General features: G+C 43.5%; 1 protein-coding gene and 1 non-coding gene across 9 annotated transcripts in view; both read right to left on the bottom strand.

The window, feature by feature from the left end:
• RBFOX1 (RNA binding fox-1 homolog 1) overlaps positions 1 to 12,217 on the bottom strand; it is a 2,444,696-nt gene that overhangs the window by 1,499,266 nt on the left and 933,213 nt on the right. The window lies entirely within an intron of this gene.
• On the bottom strand, positions 3,918 to 3,990 carry TRNAG-CCC (transfer RNA glycine (anticodon CCC)). The gene has a single exon. It is a non-coding gene; the product is annotated as a tRNA-Gly (tRNA).

Raw genomic sequence — 12,217 nt, 5'->3', positions numbered from 1 at the left:
GATATGGAAAAGGACTTCTAAGAAAGATAAAATACTTCAGTAAAAGAAAATTTAGGAAGGAGAGAAGTCATGGTAAGCAGAATATTTTCATTAAAATAATCTTCTGAGTGGGCTTGGGAGAACTTAAACATTTGTCTAAGGAAAAAAGAAATTTCATGTCAAGAGGTCTGGTTGAAAGAAGAACATGAACATGGAAAGGCATTATGGGGTAGCAGCACTGACATCAATAAATTATGGTTCAAATGCCAGCTCCACTGCTGAGTTCTCAGTCAAGACACTTCAGCTTCTGAGCTTCTGTTTCTTCCTCCACAACATAAGGTTTTTGACAACTCTCGGAGTTGTTAAGAGAGTCATCATGAGCATACATAAAGTACCCACATGACTGTTAACACACAGACGGTTATTAAAAAGTAGTGATTATTATTTGTGTGTGGAGGGCAGCAAAGAGATCCAGTTGTAAAAGAGCTGGGCTAGAGACTGTGTTATTCCTAGAGGTAGAAAGTACACTTTTGTTGTCTTTGGCCAGCTGTGGCCTGGACCAAGGTCTGGACTCTATGAAGTGTTTAATAAAAGTCAACAAATAGATAAATGAAAAATGAAATAATTGATGCATATACAAAGCCTTAGAAAGATCTCAAATCACCATAAAAGCCATCATCAATATCCTCAAAGTAAATGTATCTGGTGAGGTATTTAGTGTCTGATTAAAGAATCCTCACAGCAGTCGGAAGACTTAAAACCTGCAACATAGTACAAATAAGAAAAAAAAGTAAAGCAATCACTTTTGCTTATATTCATAAACCCATGTGACTGACTTACAAATAGAGAATAAGCAGAAAGAGACGCGTACGCCTACAGAACCAATGTATGGTTGGCAGTGGGAAGGTCAGGGGGAAGGGATAGTTATGGAGTTTGGGATGGACAGGTACCCATTGCTATAGTTAAAATGGATAACCAGCCAGGACCTACTGTAGAGTTCAGTGAACTCTGCTCAACGTTATCTGGCAGCCTGGATAGGAAGGGGGTTTGGGAAGAATGGATACATGTATACGTACGGCTGAGACCCTTTGCTGTTCACCCGAAACTATCACAACATGGTTTATTAATCAGCTATACCTCAACACAAAATAAAAAGGTTAAAAATAAACAAAAGCCAGCTGTTTAAAAAAAGAGAGAGGGGAAAATATGCATCGTTCATCCAATCATTCATTTATCTGTCAGTTCATTCACAGGCATTAGCTTCTGTTCTGATTCGGCAATGTTATGCACCCTAGGGACTCACAGATGAAGACACAGTTGCTGCCAGGGAACCCTCAAACAAGGGCATGAAGAAGACATATGAATGACTAACTTTGATCTAATATAATACATATCATTCTGTCAGAGGTATTAAAGGCTCCAGATCTCCTGAAAAATGAGCATTCACTTTAAAGAAGGAGACTGGAATACACCAAGACAGGCTGAGGAAAAAAGTAACTCATGAAGGAGGAAACAGCATAGCACAGGCATAAAGTCATGAAGATACCTGTTGTCTTTGGGAAGGACAGTGAGTTGTCTGATCTCTCTGGAACAGGCACACTTGAGGAGAGTAGGGGAGCCGAAACGTGAAGACGGGGTTGACCAGATATCCACAGGCCTTGACTACCAAGCTAAAACAAAGAGAGTTCACTCTGCAGAAGCTGACAGGTCACCAAAATGTTTGATAAAGAGCGTGACATAACCAAATGGGAGTCTTAGTGAAATAACTGAAAGGAGAGCAGAGAGCAGGTTAGAAAGGATGATGGCAAGACAGATATTATTCATTTTATATTGAAAAGTCAATTGCCAAAGATATTAGTAAGGATGAGTACATATATGGACACACTGGAAACTGAAAGAGAGAAGTCTACATAAGTCAGGGCTCTAAGGGACAAAGCGGAAGAAAACCCAACCCAAAGTGCATCAAGAGGGTTGGGAAGAAGGCGTTACTGTCCTATGTAATAACTGAAACACACGTGTCTGTATGATTTCTTCCAGATTTTCTCGACATCCCTGTACCATCCTCATCATCATTTATATAACCATTCCCTTGTAAGGCAGTTACATTATGTCCAGTTTGGGGAACGGGCAGCATCTCTCATCACGGTGCCATCTCCCATCCTCACAATTTCTAAATCAGACAAATCAAGGTGATTTGTCCAGAAAATTCTGAATCGTGTTTCAGTGGTCTGTCTAGACCAGGTACTCATCCCTGAGTCATTTTTGAGGCCAATGTGTGGGATGCCCTGATGGGTCGGGTCTGGATTATGTGCCATTTTGAATTTGAGGTGGGTTATACATGTTCTTTGAAACGTATACAATTATGACTCTTTTCACATTGATCAAACATTCAAACTGCAGTACAGTGATTAAAGATGAATAAAGTTGAAACTAAAAGGAGACCTGGGTTTAAAAGAAGGGCCATGTGTTTATTATCTGGGTGAACTCTGGCAAATTATTTAACCCCCTCTGATTCTCTGATGCACAGTCTATAAAACAGATGCAACACTAATATGTAAATGAGAATTAGGCAGAATATTACATGTAAAGTGGAACATATGAATATGTATGTGTGTGGGGGGTATATCTGGAAATGGAATATATACTTGGAATCAAAGTATTTGGCTTTTAAAATCCCAAGTAATTCCAACTCTATATTTAAATGTGTGTATATGTATTTGTGTGTGTTTAGGAGCTCTAGTTCCTAGACATAATCTGGCTAGACTGGACATAATCTAGCTACCTTACAAGGGAATGGTTATATAAATAATGATGAACTCACACAATAAAATAATACATAAACCTTAAGCAGAATGCAATAGACCTATATAGGCCAACTGGAGGGCTGATGCTGAAGCTGAAACTCCGACACTTTGGCCACCTGATGCAAAGAACTGACTCATTGGAAAAGACTCTGATGCTGGGCAAGATTGAAGGCAGGAGGAGAAGGTGATGACAGAGGATTAGATGGTTAGATGTCATCACTGACTTGATGGACATGAGTCTGAGCAGGCTCTGAGAGCTGGTGATGGACAGGGAAGCCTGGCATGCTGCAGTCCATGGGGTCACAGAGTCAGACATGACTGAGCGACTGAACTGATACAAGCAGATACAGGAAGATCTTCATGATGCATCATTAAATACCAAGAGTAAGGTATAAAACAATGAGTTGAGTATACACTTATTTAAACAAACCATATATATGTGTGTGTGTTGTATATACACATATATATATCATATATGTATACACATATACATGTATACACACATATACATCATTGTTCAGTCACTGAGTTGTGTCCAACTCTTTGTGACCCCATGGACTGCAGCACACCGGGTTTCCCTGCCCTCTACTGTCTCCCAGAGTTTGCACAAGTTCATGTCCATTGAGTCGATGATAAACATAAACATACACGCCTACATATGTATACACACACATATATTTCATTAAATCATATAGAAATATAAGCTATATATGTATGGTTTATATTCTTAAAAGCATTACTGTACTTTATGTACTAAGTACTATGTACTGATAATTATGCACATGCATAACATAATAAATATACAAATAAAGATGCACATATAAGAACTTTTATATGACTAGAACTTTCATGAAAAAATACATAAGAAGCCAAAAATGGTTGCTGAAGGTGACCTGGCCACCTGGAAAGAGACCTTAAATTTTATTCTATGTTTGAAATTCTTATTTTTTTTAAATGTCCATCTGTTTTATGGGTTCAGTTTTTAGAAACATGCTCTTCATATCACTCTACTGTGTTTGTTTCATTCTTTTAAGTATCGACATTTATTTATTTGGCTGTGCTAGGTCTTAATTGTGGCATGTGGGATCTTTAGCTGCAGCCCGCAAACTCTTAGCTGTGGCATGCGGGATCCAGTTCCCTGACCAGGGATTGAACCTGGACCCCCTGCATTGGGAGTGCAGAGTCGTAGCCACTGGACCACCAGGGAAATCCTTGAAATTCTTATCTTTGCAACCATGTGCAAAATATCATTCCATGCCTTTTTCCTAAACGTGATTTTCACTGACCTTTCCCAATGCATCTGCTGTTGTTTATCCTATCAGTGAAAACGCCCAGCAGAATTTCCATTCCTAATGGTGTTTGCGTGGGAATGGACCAGCTTTTTTCAGACCACCATATTTACATGCAAGGGCCACTTTGGTGGAAACGATGCTAGCTGATTAAGAGGGTTTGTGCAAAAGTACCCACTGTGATTGAAACACTCATTTAATACATTTTAAGTGCCCAAAATGCTCAGCTTCCTTGATTGGTGTTGATTGTTTGCATTTGATTTATTTCCTCCGTATCAGTGTTCATTAAGTTACTTAAGTAATGGCCACCCTGTAGCTGTGTCTCTATTTAACTCCACATCTTTGGGAGCATTCTAATTCAGAGACTGTTCACTTCAGGAGCTGGGAATGTAGATTTGACCTCTGAAGGGTTGTGTATTCCTCATAGAAATTATTTACAAGGAAAATTATCTTTCAAAAAAAATTCACAGCAGTCTCCTCTGATTTTTTTTCTATTTATAGCTTCTATTCTTGGCAGAAGTCTTATTATTTTTGACAATTTATTAACTACCACAGACACACTTATAAAGTGATGTTCAATGTTCACAACAGTGTGCTTGATCTTCCACATTTTAAAAATCTACTACCCGTGTGGACAGTAAGAGTTCTGCCAGCAACATTCTAATAGTCCTTATACAAGTTCAGTTCAATTGCTCTGTCATGTCCAACTCTCTGCAATCCCACAGACTGCAGCACGCCAAGCTTCTCTGTCCATCACCAACTCCTGGAGCTTACTCAAACTCATGTCCATTGAGTCGGTGATGCCATTCAATCATCTCATCCTCTTTTGTCCCCTTCTCCTCCTGACTTCAATCTTTCTCTTTCCCAGCATCAGGGTCTTTCTAATGAGTCAGTTCTTCGCATCAGGTGGCCAAAGTATTGAAGCTTCAGCTTCAGCATCAGTCCTTCCAGTGAATATTCAGGATTTCCTTTAGGATGGACTGGTTGGATCTCCTTGCAGTCCAAGGGACTCTCAAGATTCTTCTCCAACACCACAGTTCAAAAGCATCAATTCTTCGGTGCTCAGCTTTCTTTATAGTCCAACTCTCACATCCATACATGACCACTGGAAAAACCATAGCTTTGACTTGACAGACCTTGGTTGGTAAAGTAATGTCCCTGCTTTTTAATACACAGTCTATGTTGGACATAGCTTTTCTTCCCAGGAGTAAGCATCTTTTAATTTCATGGCTGTGGTCATCATCTGCAGTGATTTTGGTGCTAAACCCACTGTAAAAAAACAAAAGACACAGCTTCGCAGACGTGGCTTCACTGGACATTCTGATAGTCCATAGTTTGAATGGAGATTTCCTTCTTGTGTTTTTTTTTTTTTTTTTTTATCTGTCCCAGTGGAGGTGGGTTTGGGGACTTCTCTTCATTCGTTGTTTATATTCAGGCTGTTGAGATTTGCTTTTGCTTCCCAGGAGGACAAGTAGTGATGTCAGTTGCTGTCACACATTTACATCAAGAAGCTTCACTATGGAAAGGGGAGGGTGGGTCAGGCAGGCGAGGGGGTCAGAAGGAGGGTCTTCTGTGCTGCGTAATCTAGGATAAGCATCAGGATGTGTGATGTCATGAGCACCAGGGACAGGCAGAGGGCCCTGGGAACACGGGGCATGAAAGTAAAACGAGAAAGAACAAGCCGCATTTGTCTGCATATTTTTGCCCACAAAAGCTGGGTGCTTCAAGAACGAGTAGGAGTTTGACCACTTGGAATGAAAGCCCAAATGAGACTGAGTTGTAAGTACACAGGACCCTGGTGCCCTGGCATGCGGAGCCCCTTCCTACAGCAGTGGGATTTTTAGCTGAAAAATCACAACAAGTGAAGTCACAGTAACTGAGGGGAACTTCAGGTGGTCTGGGCTTCCCAAGTGGTGCTAGCGGTCCAGCATCTGTCTGCCAGTGCAGGAAAAAAGAGATGTAAGAGACACTGTCTGATCCCTGGGTGAGGAAGATCCCCTGGAGGAGGGCATGGCAACCCACTTAAGCATTCTTGCCTGGAGAATCCCATGGACAGAGGAGCCTGGGGGGCTAAAGTCCGTAAGGTCACAAAGAGCTGGACAGGATTAAAGCACACCAGCAGTCTAGCGAGGTTTACCTCGGGGGAAGGTCTGGGTTGAAGTTCTCTGTGCTCCTAGACAAAGTATGAGATCTAAAAGCTTGCCAGGTTGTCAAAGAGTGAGTTTGGGTCTTGAGGCTTGAGCGAGGGTTCTAAGGCTCCAGGAGGCGTAAGAAGGGGGAGCCTCACTCCAGTGTCCTGTGTGAAGCCACTCACCAGTCACATGGTTCTCCCGTCCCCACTTCAAGGCTGGAGCCCGTCCAGGGGTGGCAGCCAATGGTTACTTTGAGAGAAGCTGCAGAACCATCTTAGTAGACCCTGAGAAAACCAGCACCCACAGAGACCACTCATGGGCATATTTTTGTTACAAGTAGAAAAAATGTTTATTATTCCTATTTGCAGAAAGAAAAAAAATTTTTGAGTCAGGAGGAGAAGAGTAATTTATTCTTAACAGGTGGACTGCATAAATCTTTCTGCCATGGCACAGGCATTCATTATAATGAATGTGACACTTACGTGACAGGTATTTACTGAGTGTGTGCTCTCCCTAAGGCACTGTGCTCGGCGCGGTGGGGTCCAGAGAAATTACCCTGAAGCAGAGTTTACGGAGAATCTTAAGTTTGCCAGGGGAAACTGAATATCAAAGCGAAATACAGGATGACTGTGGAAACCAGTATGGAGGGTCCTTAAGAAACTAAACCTACAGCTACCATATGATCCAGCAATCGCACTCCTGGGTGTATATCTGGGGGAAAAAAAAAAATGAACATTCTAATTCAGAAAGACATACACACTTCAGCGTGTACAGCAGCAGTATTTACCATGGCTAGGACATGGAAACCCCGAAGTGCCCATCAAAACGATTGCTTTGGAAGGTGTGGCATGTACACACACACACTCACACGCACACACACACACAGTGAAGATCCGGTGCACTGTAACTAAGGCCTGACGCAACCAAATAAATTAATTTAAAAAGAAAATAAAACAGCACTGTCCATTCTCTTTTTCACAAACTTCTTCCACAGGGAAAGCAAGGCGTACTTTGGTCCTCTAACACTGTAATTTCCTGAATCCCCCTTCTCAATACAACACCCTTCTGTTTTAGCAAGATAATAAAGAGTGAATACTTAACAAAATCTATAGGAAGATGTGTTTATACTAAAAACACCCTTGCCATTAAGATTTTAATGACTGTCATTATTATGGTTCAGGCAGAACAAAAGCAAAATCCCAAGCACTCTTTAGACATTTCACTTGGCTGAGGAATGCCCTGGATAAGTCATTCCTTTTGCATGTGTAACAGTTAGAGCCGAGTTTGCTTAGCGATAAAATGGTATGCAGTGACAGACACAGGGATTTGATGGCAACCCAGTCCAGTACTCTTGCCTGGAAAATCCAATGGACGGAGGAGCCTGGTAGGCTGCAGTCCATGGGGTCACTAAGAGTCGGACACGACTGAGCGACTTCCCTTTCAATTTTCACTTTCATGCATTGGAGAAGGAAATGGCAACCCACTCCAGTGTTCTTGCCTGGAGAATCCCGGGGATGGTAGAGCCTGGTGGGCTGCCGTCTATGGGGTCGCACAGAGTCGGACATAACTGAAGCGACTTAGCAGCAGCAGCAGACATTACTCAGGAGCGCACATGTGTGTGTGTGTGTGTGTGTGTGTGTGTGTGTGAAGTTCTATGAAAATTTATCCTATGTGTAGATTCATGCCCCATATATGGATTCATGTAGCTGCAACCCAAACCAAGATGCAAGATATTCCTTCACCAGAAAGGAGCTCCCTGTCTCTACTCCTTTCCAACCATCTTTTCCATCAGTGTCTTTTCCATAAGTTTATGAGGCCACCATCAACTCAGTCACTCAGGTAGAACATACTTACTCTTCAGATGGGCTTCCCTGGTGGCTCAGTGGTAAAGAACCCACCTGCCAATGTAGGATACATGGGTTTGATTCCTGGGTCGGGAAGATCCCCTGGAGGAGGAAATGGCAACCCACTCCAGTATTCTTGCCTGGAGAATCCCATGGACAGAGGAGCCTGGCAGGCTCCACAAGGCCCTGCTGGCCACCTTAAGGCTCTCTGTCTCCTTCTGAAGAGCAAAGTGAACTCCGAAATCCTGAAGGCTATAGCACCGGGTGACATAACCAGATTACGTGGTAGCCACATGGGAAACTTGGAACAAGTGGGGAGCAGGGGTAGGACTTCACTGCCACCACGCATTCCAGGGGGGATAGCGGTTTGGTGCCAAATAGAAGTTGATGGAAAGAAGATGTTCTTTCAGTCAACTCTTTTACTTTGTCTTCCCTCCAGTTTGAGCTTTCCCCAACTCGCCCTTGAAGCTGTGGCTAAAGGGACTTCTCTGAAATGCCGCTGACGTCATGTGAATGTAGGATAAAACCCAGATTCAACACGACCCATACTGTACTTCTTCTTTGGCCCATCCCTACTTTCCAGCCTCCCTCTGTCTCACCCTCTCCCCTGCCTCAACAGACTATGTGATTTTCCCTGGCAGGTCTAGATCAGGTCCCTGCACATGCCAAGCAAGCTCTGTAGAATTCAACAGACATGGTGCCCCTGGGTTTGTGCATCATGAATGCCCAGATCGAACTGAGATTTTTCAAAGCCCATTCCCTGTCGGTGATGAATATGCAGAAGTCCTACCCCATGGTTACTAGCATCTAACAGGTTGACCGGTCTCAGCTGCTTCATACCAATCCAGGAAGAAGCGACTCTGAACAAGACCCCAAAGTCACCGCATTAAGAAATTATTTTGGAAAAGGAGAGAGCACAGGATGGAGGGAAACGCAGAAGCACAAAGGCACGTGGATACATCACAGAGGGTGAACCTCAAATGGGTTTCGACCTGAGGACTCTGAGCTCCCTCCTTTTGTTCCAGCTTCTAAAGCTGAGGTTATAGGAATGCTTTTCTGGATGCCTGCATAACAAGGCAGCCAGTCTCAAAGGTAAAAAAAAAATATATATATATATATATATATATATATATATATTCTTATTTTTGGCTGTGCTGGGTCTTTGTGACTGCATGGGCTTCTCTCTAGCTGCAACAAGCAGGGTCTACTCTCCAGTTGCAGTGCTCAGGCTTCTCATGTCAGGGGCTTCTCTTGTGGAGCACGGGCTCCTCTTGTTGTGGAGCACAGGCTCTAGGGCTTGTAGGCTTCAGCAGCTGTGGCTCCCGGGCTTTAGTGCACAGGCTCAGTAGTTGTGGTGTGCGGGCTTTGTTGCTCTGCGGCACGTGGAATCTACCCGCTCAGGGGTCAAACCCATGTCTCCTGCATTGGCAGGTGGATTCTTTACCACTGAGCCACCAGGGAAGCCCTCAATAGAGATGTTTTTAAAACGGCTACTTAAGTGGCAAAGTGGGTAGAAACGATCACACACACATACACCAAAATTTCATGAAGATGAAATCCAGTGGTAAAATTATCAGGATTACCAGAAAGCTATTGTGTTGAGGGGTGGGGGGAGAGGAAGAAAAGCTAAAAAGCTCGACTCCCACTTTGGTCCCATCATTCAAAAGAACAAACACTTTATAATCCAGGGGAGACCTCCACTCATCTGAGAATGAGCTGCTGTCCTCCAGCCCTAAGTCCATAAATAGTCTTTGCACATTCTGTTCAGTGACACCAAACGGAGACAAGGTCCCTCCTGGCGTGACATTCCATCCGGCCAGCACTCTCACCACATTCTCGTCTCCTTGGGAAGCAAACCGCTTCTCTGCTGTTTCCCCACTGTGTCCAATTACACTGCTCCCTGGCTAAATGAGCTCTTAGGCATTCAATACATTTTTAAGGCAATGGATCAGCATGATTATTCTGGGAAACACAAAGCTCACGAAGGAATAGGGCAAATTACAAATTTCAGGAAATATTGGTCTTTGCACATTAATCACACTAATAATATTACAAATGAGAGACGTATAAATCCACTTCCCTCTGTGCGTGACTTGCTTTGTTTGATCCCTCTGAAGCAAGTGAGCAGGGTATTGTTTCGATGTATTTAGTCCCCTTCTTGATTGTTTTCAATCATGGCTGCGTGTTTAAAAATCAGAACAGAAAACTGGAAAGCTACACAATTTTTCCAATTAGCAGTCAAATCCATAGCAAACATCGTGATGGAAAACGGGAGGGCTATCAGAGACTGCCAGATACACACCACACACCACACTAGTGTCTCATTCTAAGCCCAGGGCAGCCATCCCCAATTGACTACAGAATTCCAGCCTACAGAGATCAGAGGTGGCCTCAAACAAAGTACTTACCAACCAATTGGAATTGACTTCACTGTGACCCAGGTTTAAAGACAAAGCAAAGAAATTCTGGTGGGTGGAATGCCCTCCAAGGACACACAGTGAACAAGAGTCAAAGCCAAGTGAAAAAAGTGAAAGTGTGAGTCACTCAGTTGAGCCGAAAACAACAGACCCCATGGACTGTCACCGGCCTCTGTCTATGGAATTCTCCAGGCAAGAACACTGGAGTGGGTAGCCATTCCCTTCTCTAGGGGATCTTCCCGACCCAGGGATCAAATCCTGCATTGCAGGCAGATTCTTTACCATCTGAGCTACTAGGGAAACCCAAGTCTGACTCTTTGTGACCCCATGGACTACACAGTCCATGGAGTTCTCCAGGCCAGAATACTGGAGTGGGTGGCCTTTCCCCTCTCTAGGGATCTTCCCAACCCAGGGATCGAACCTAGGTCTCCTGCACTGCAGGTGGATTCTTTACCTGCTGAGCCATGAGGGAAACCCTCAAAGCCAAGAGGAGAAGTCAAGTCTTAATCTCCATCTAGTCCTCTTAAACTACACCTGTAACAGGTACCCCCCTCGTCTATGTAGAGCAACTGGGCAGAATTCCTTCCGTGTTTATGGGCTCTGCTAAGAATTCCATTTAAGGAAATGAGAAGAGCCATAGAGGAGTCTCATCAATGAGTTTGAGCATGGAAACCACCACTTACAACTTCACATTTCCACAACACAAACACACACACACACACACACCCCACCCCACCCCACCACAGCACATCTCCATCTGCAAACCTGCTCTACCTTTTCTGCATGGCTGCATCCTTCCCAAGACTCACATTTCCATTTTAATTACTACTATTCCAAAATATCCTTCCACACCCACTTATCTAAACAGATGCTCCATTCATTGGTTTCTATCTTAATACTCTATGTTATGGTCACCATGGACTATGAGTGGTAGCTTGTATAACTATTCACTAGTTTTACCAGTTCACTATTCCTCCTCTCTGGACTGCATGCTCCAGGATGTCAGAGGACCACCTCTGCTTACTCTCCACCAACATCGGATGGAGGTCAGCACAGGACCACATCAGCGAATGAATGATAAACACCGCGCTTTCTAGAAGGAGCTCACCCTCACATTTTTGCTCTGTCTCTTTGACCTATTCATGTCCACATCGAGGGATATCCTTGGGTAACACCTGCCAGAGGAGGGGGCTCGGGTGTGCAGTCCTTCCCTTCTGGTAGCACCTAAGATATTTGCTCCATCAAGCAAATAAAAGTCCCTTTCGATTGTTGAAGTAAAGAAAGTAAACACCTAAGCTCAGCTCTGTCATTAGGCATCCCTAAGCTTCCACCTACTTCTGTTAGCTAGTAGAAAGTGGTAAAGGGCTTCTCCGGTGGCTCAGACAGTAAAGAATCTGCCCGCAAATGCAGGAGACCCAGGTTCAATCCCTGGGTTGGGAAGGTTCCCTGGAGAAGGGAAATGGCTTACCCACTCCAGTGTTCTTATCTGGAGACTCCCATGGACAGGGGAGCCTGGCGGGCTACAGTCCATGGGGTCGCAAAGCACTGGACATGGCTGAGTGACTAACATTTTCACCTTCGGGTTAAGAAGAAAAGTTCTAGACTGGGGTAGCCTGAGCTTCAGTTCTGAGCTTTCCACCAAATGACAGTGCAATTAGGTCCATTTGTTTCAGCCTCAAAGCATGAAAATAATAAGAGTATTTTTCTGACACTGTTACAATTATTAAACAAGTTAATATACATAAAGTACCA

The sequence above is a fragment of the Bos javanicus genome, chromosome 25 (assembly GCF_032452875.1).
Source record: "Bos javanicus breed banteng chromosome 25, ARS-OSU_banteng_1.0, whole genome shotgun sequence".
Taxonomy (NCBI): Eukaryota; Metazoa; Chordata; class Mammalia; order Artiodactyla; family Bovidae; genus Bos; species Bos javanicus.
The sequence above is the reverse complement of the archived record's forward strand: the minus strand, read 5'-3'. Positions and strand labels throughout refer to the sequence as shown.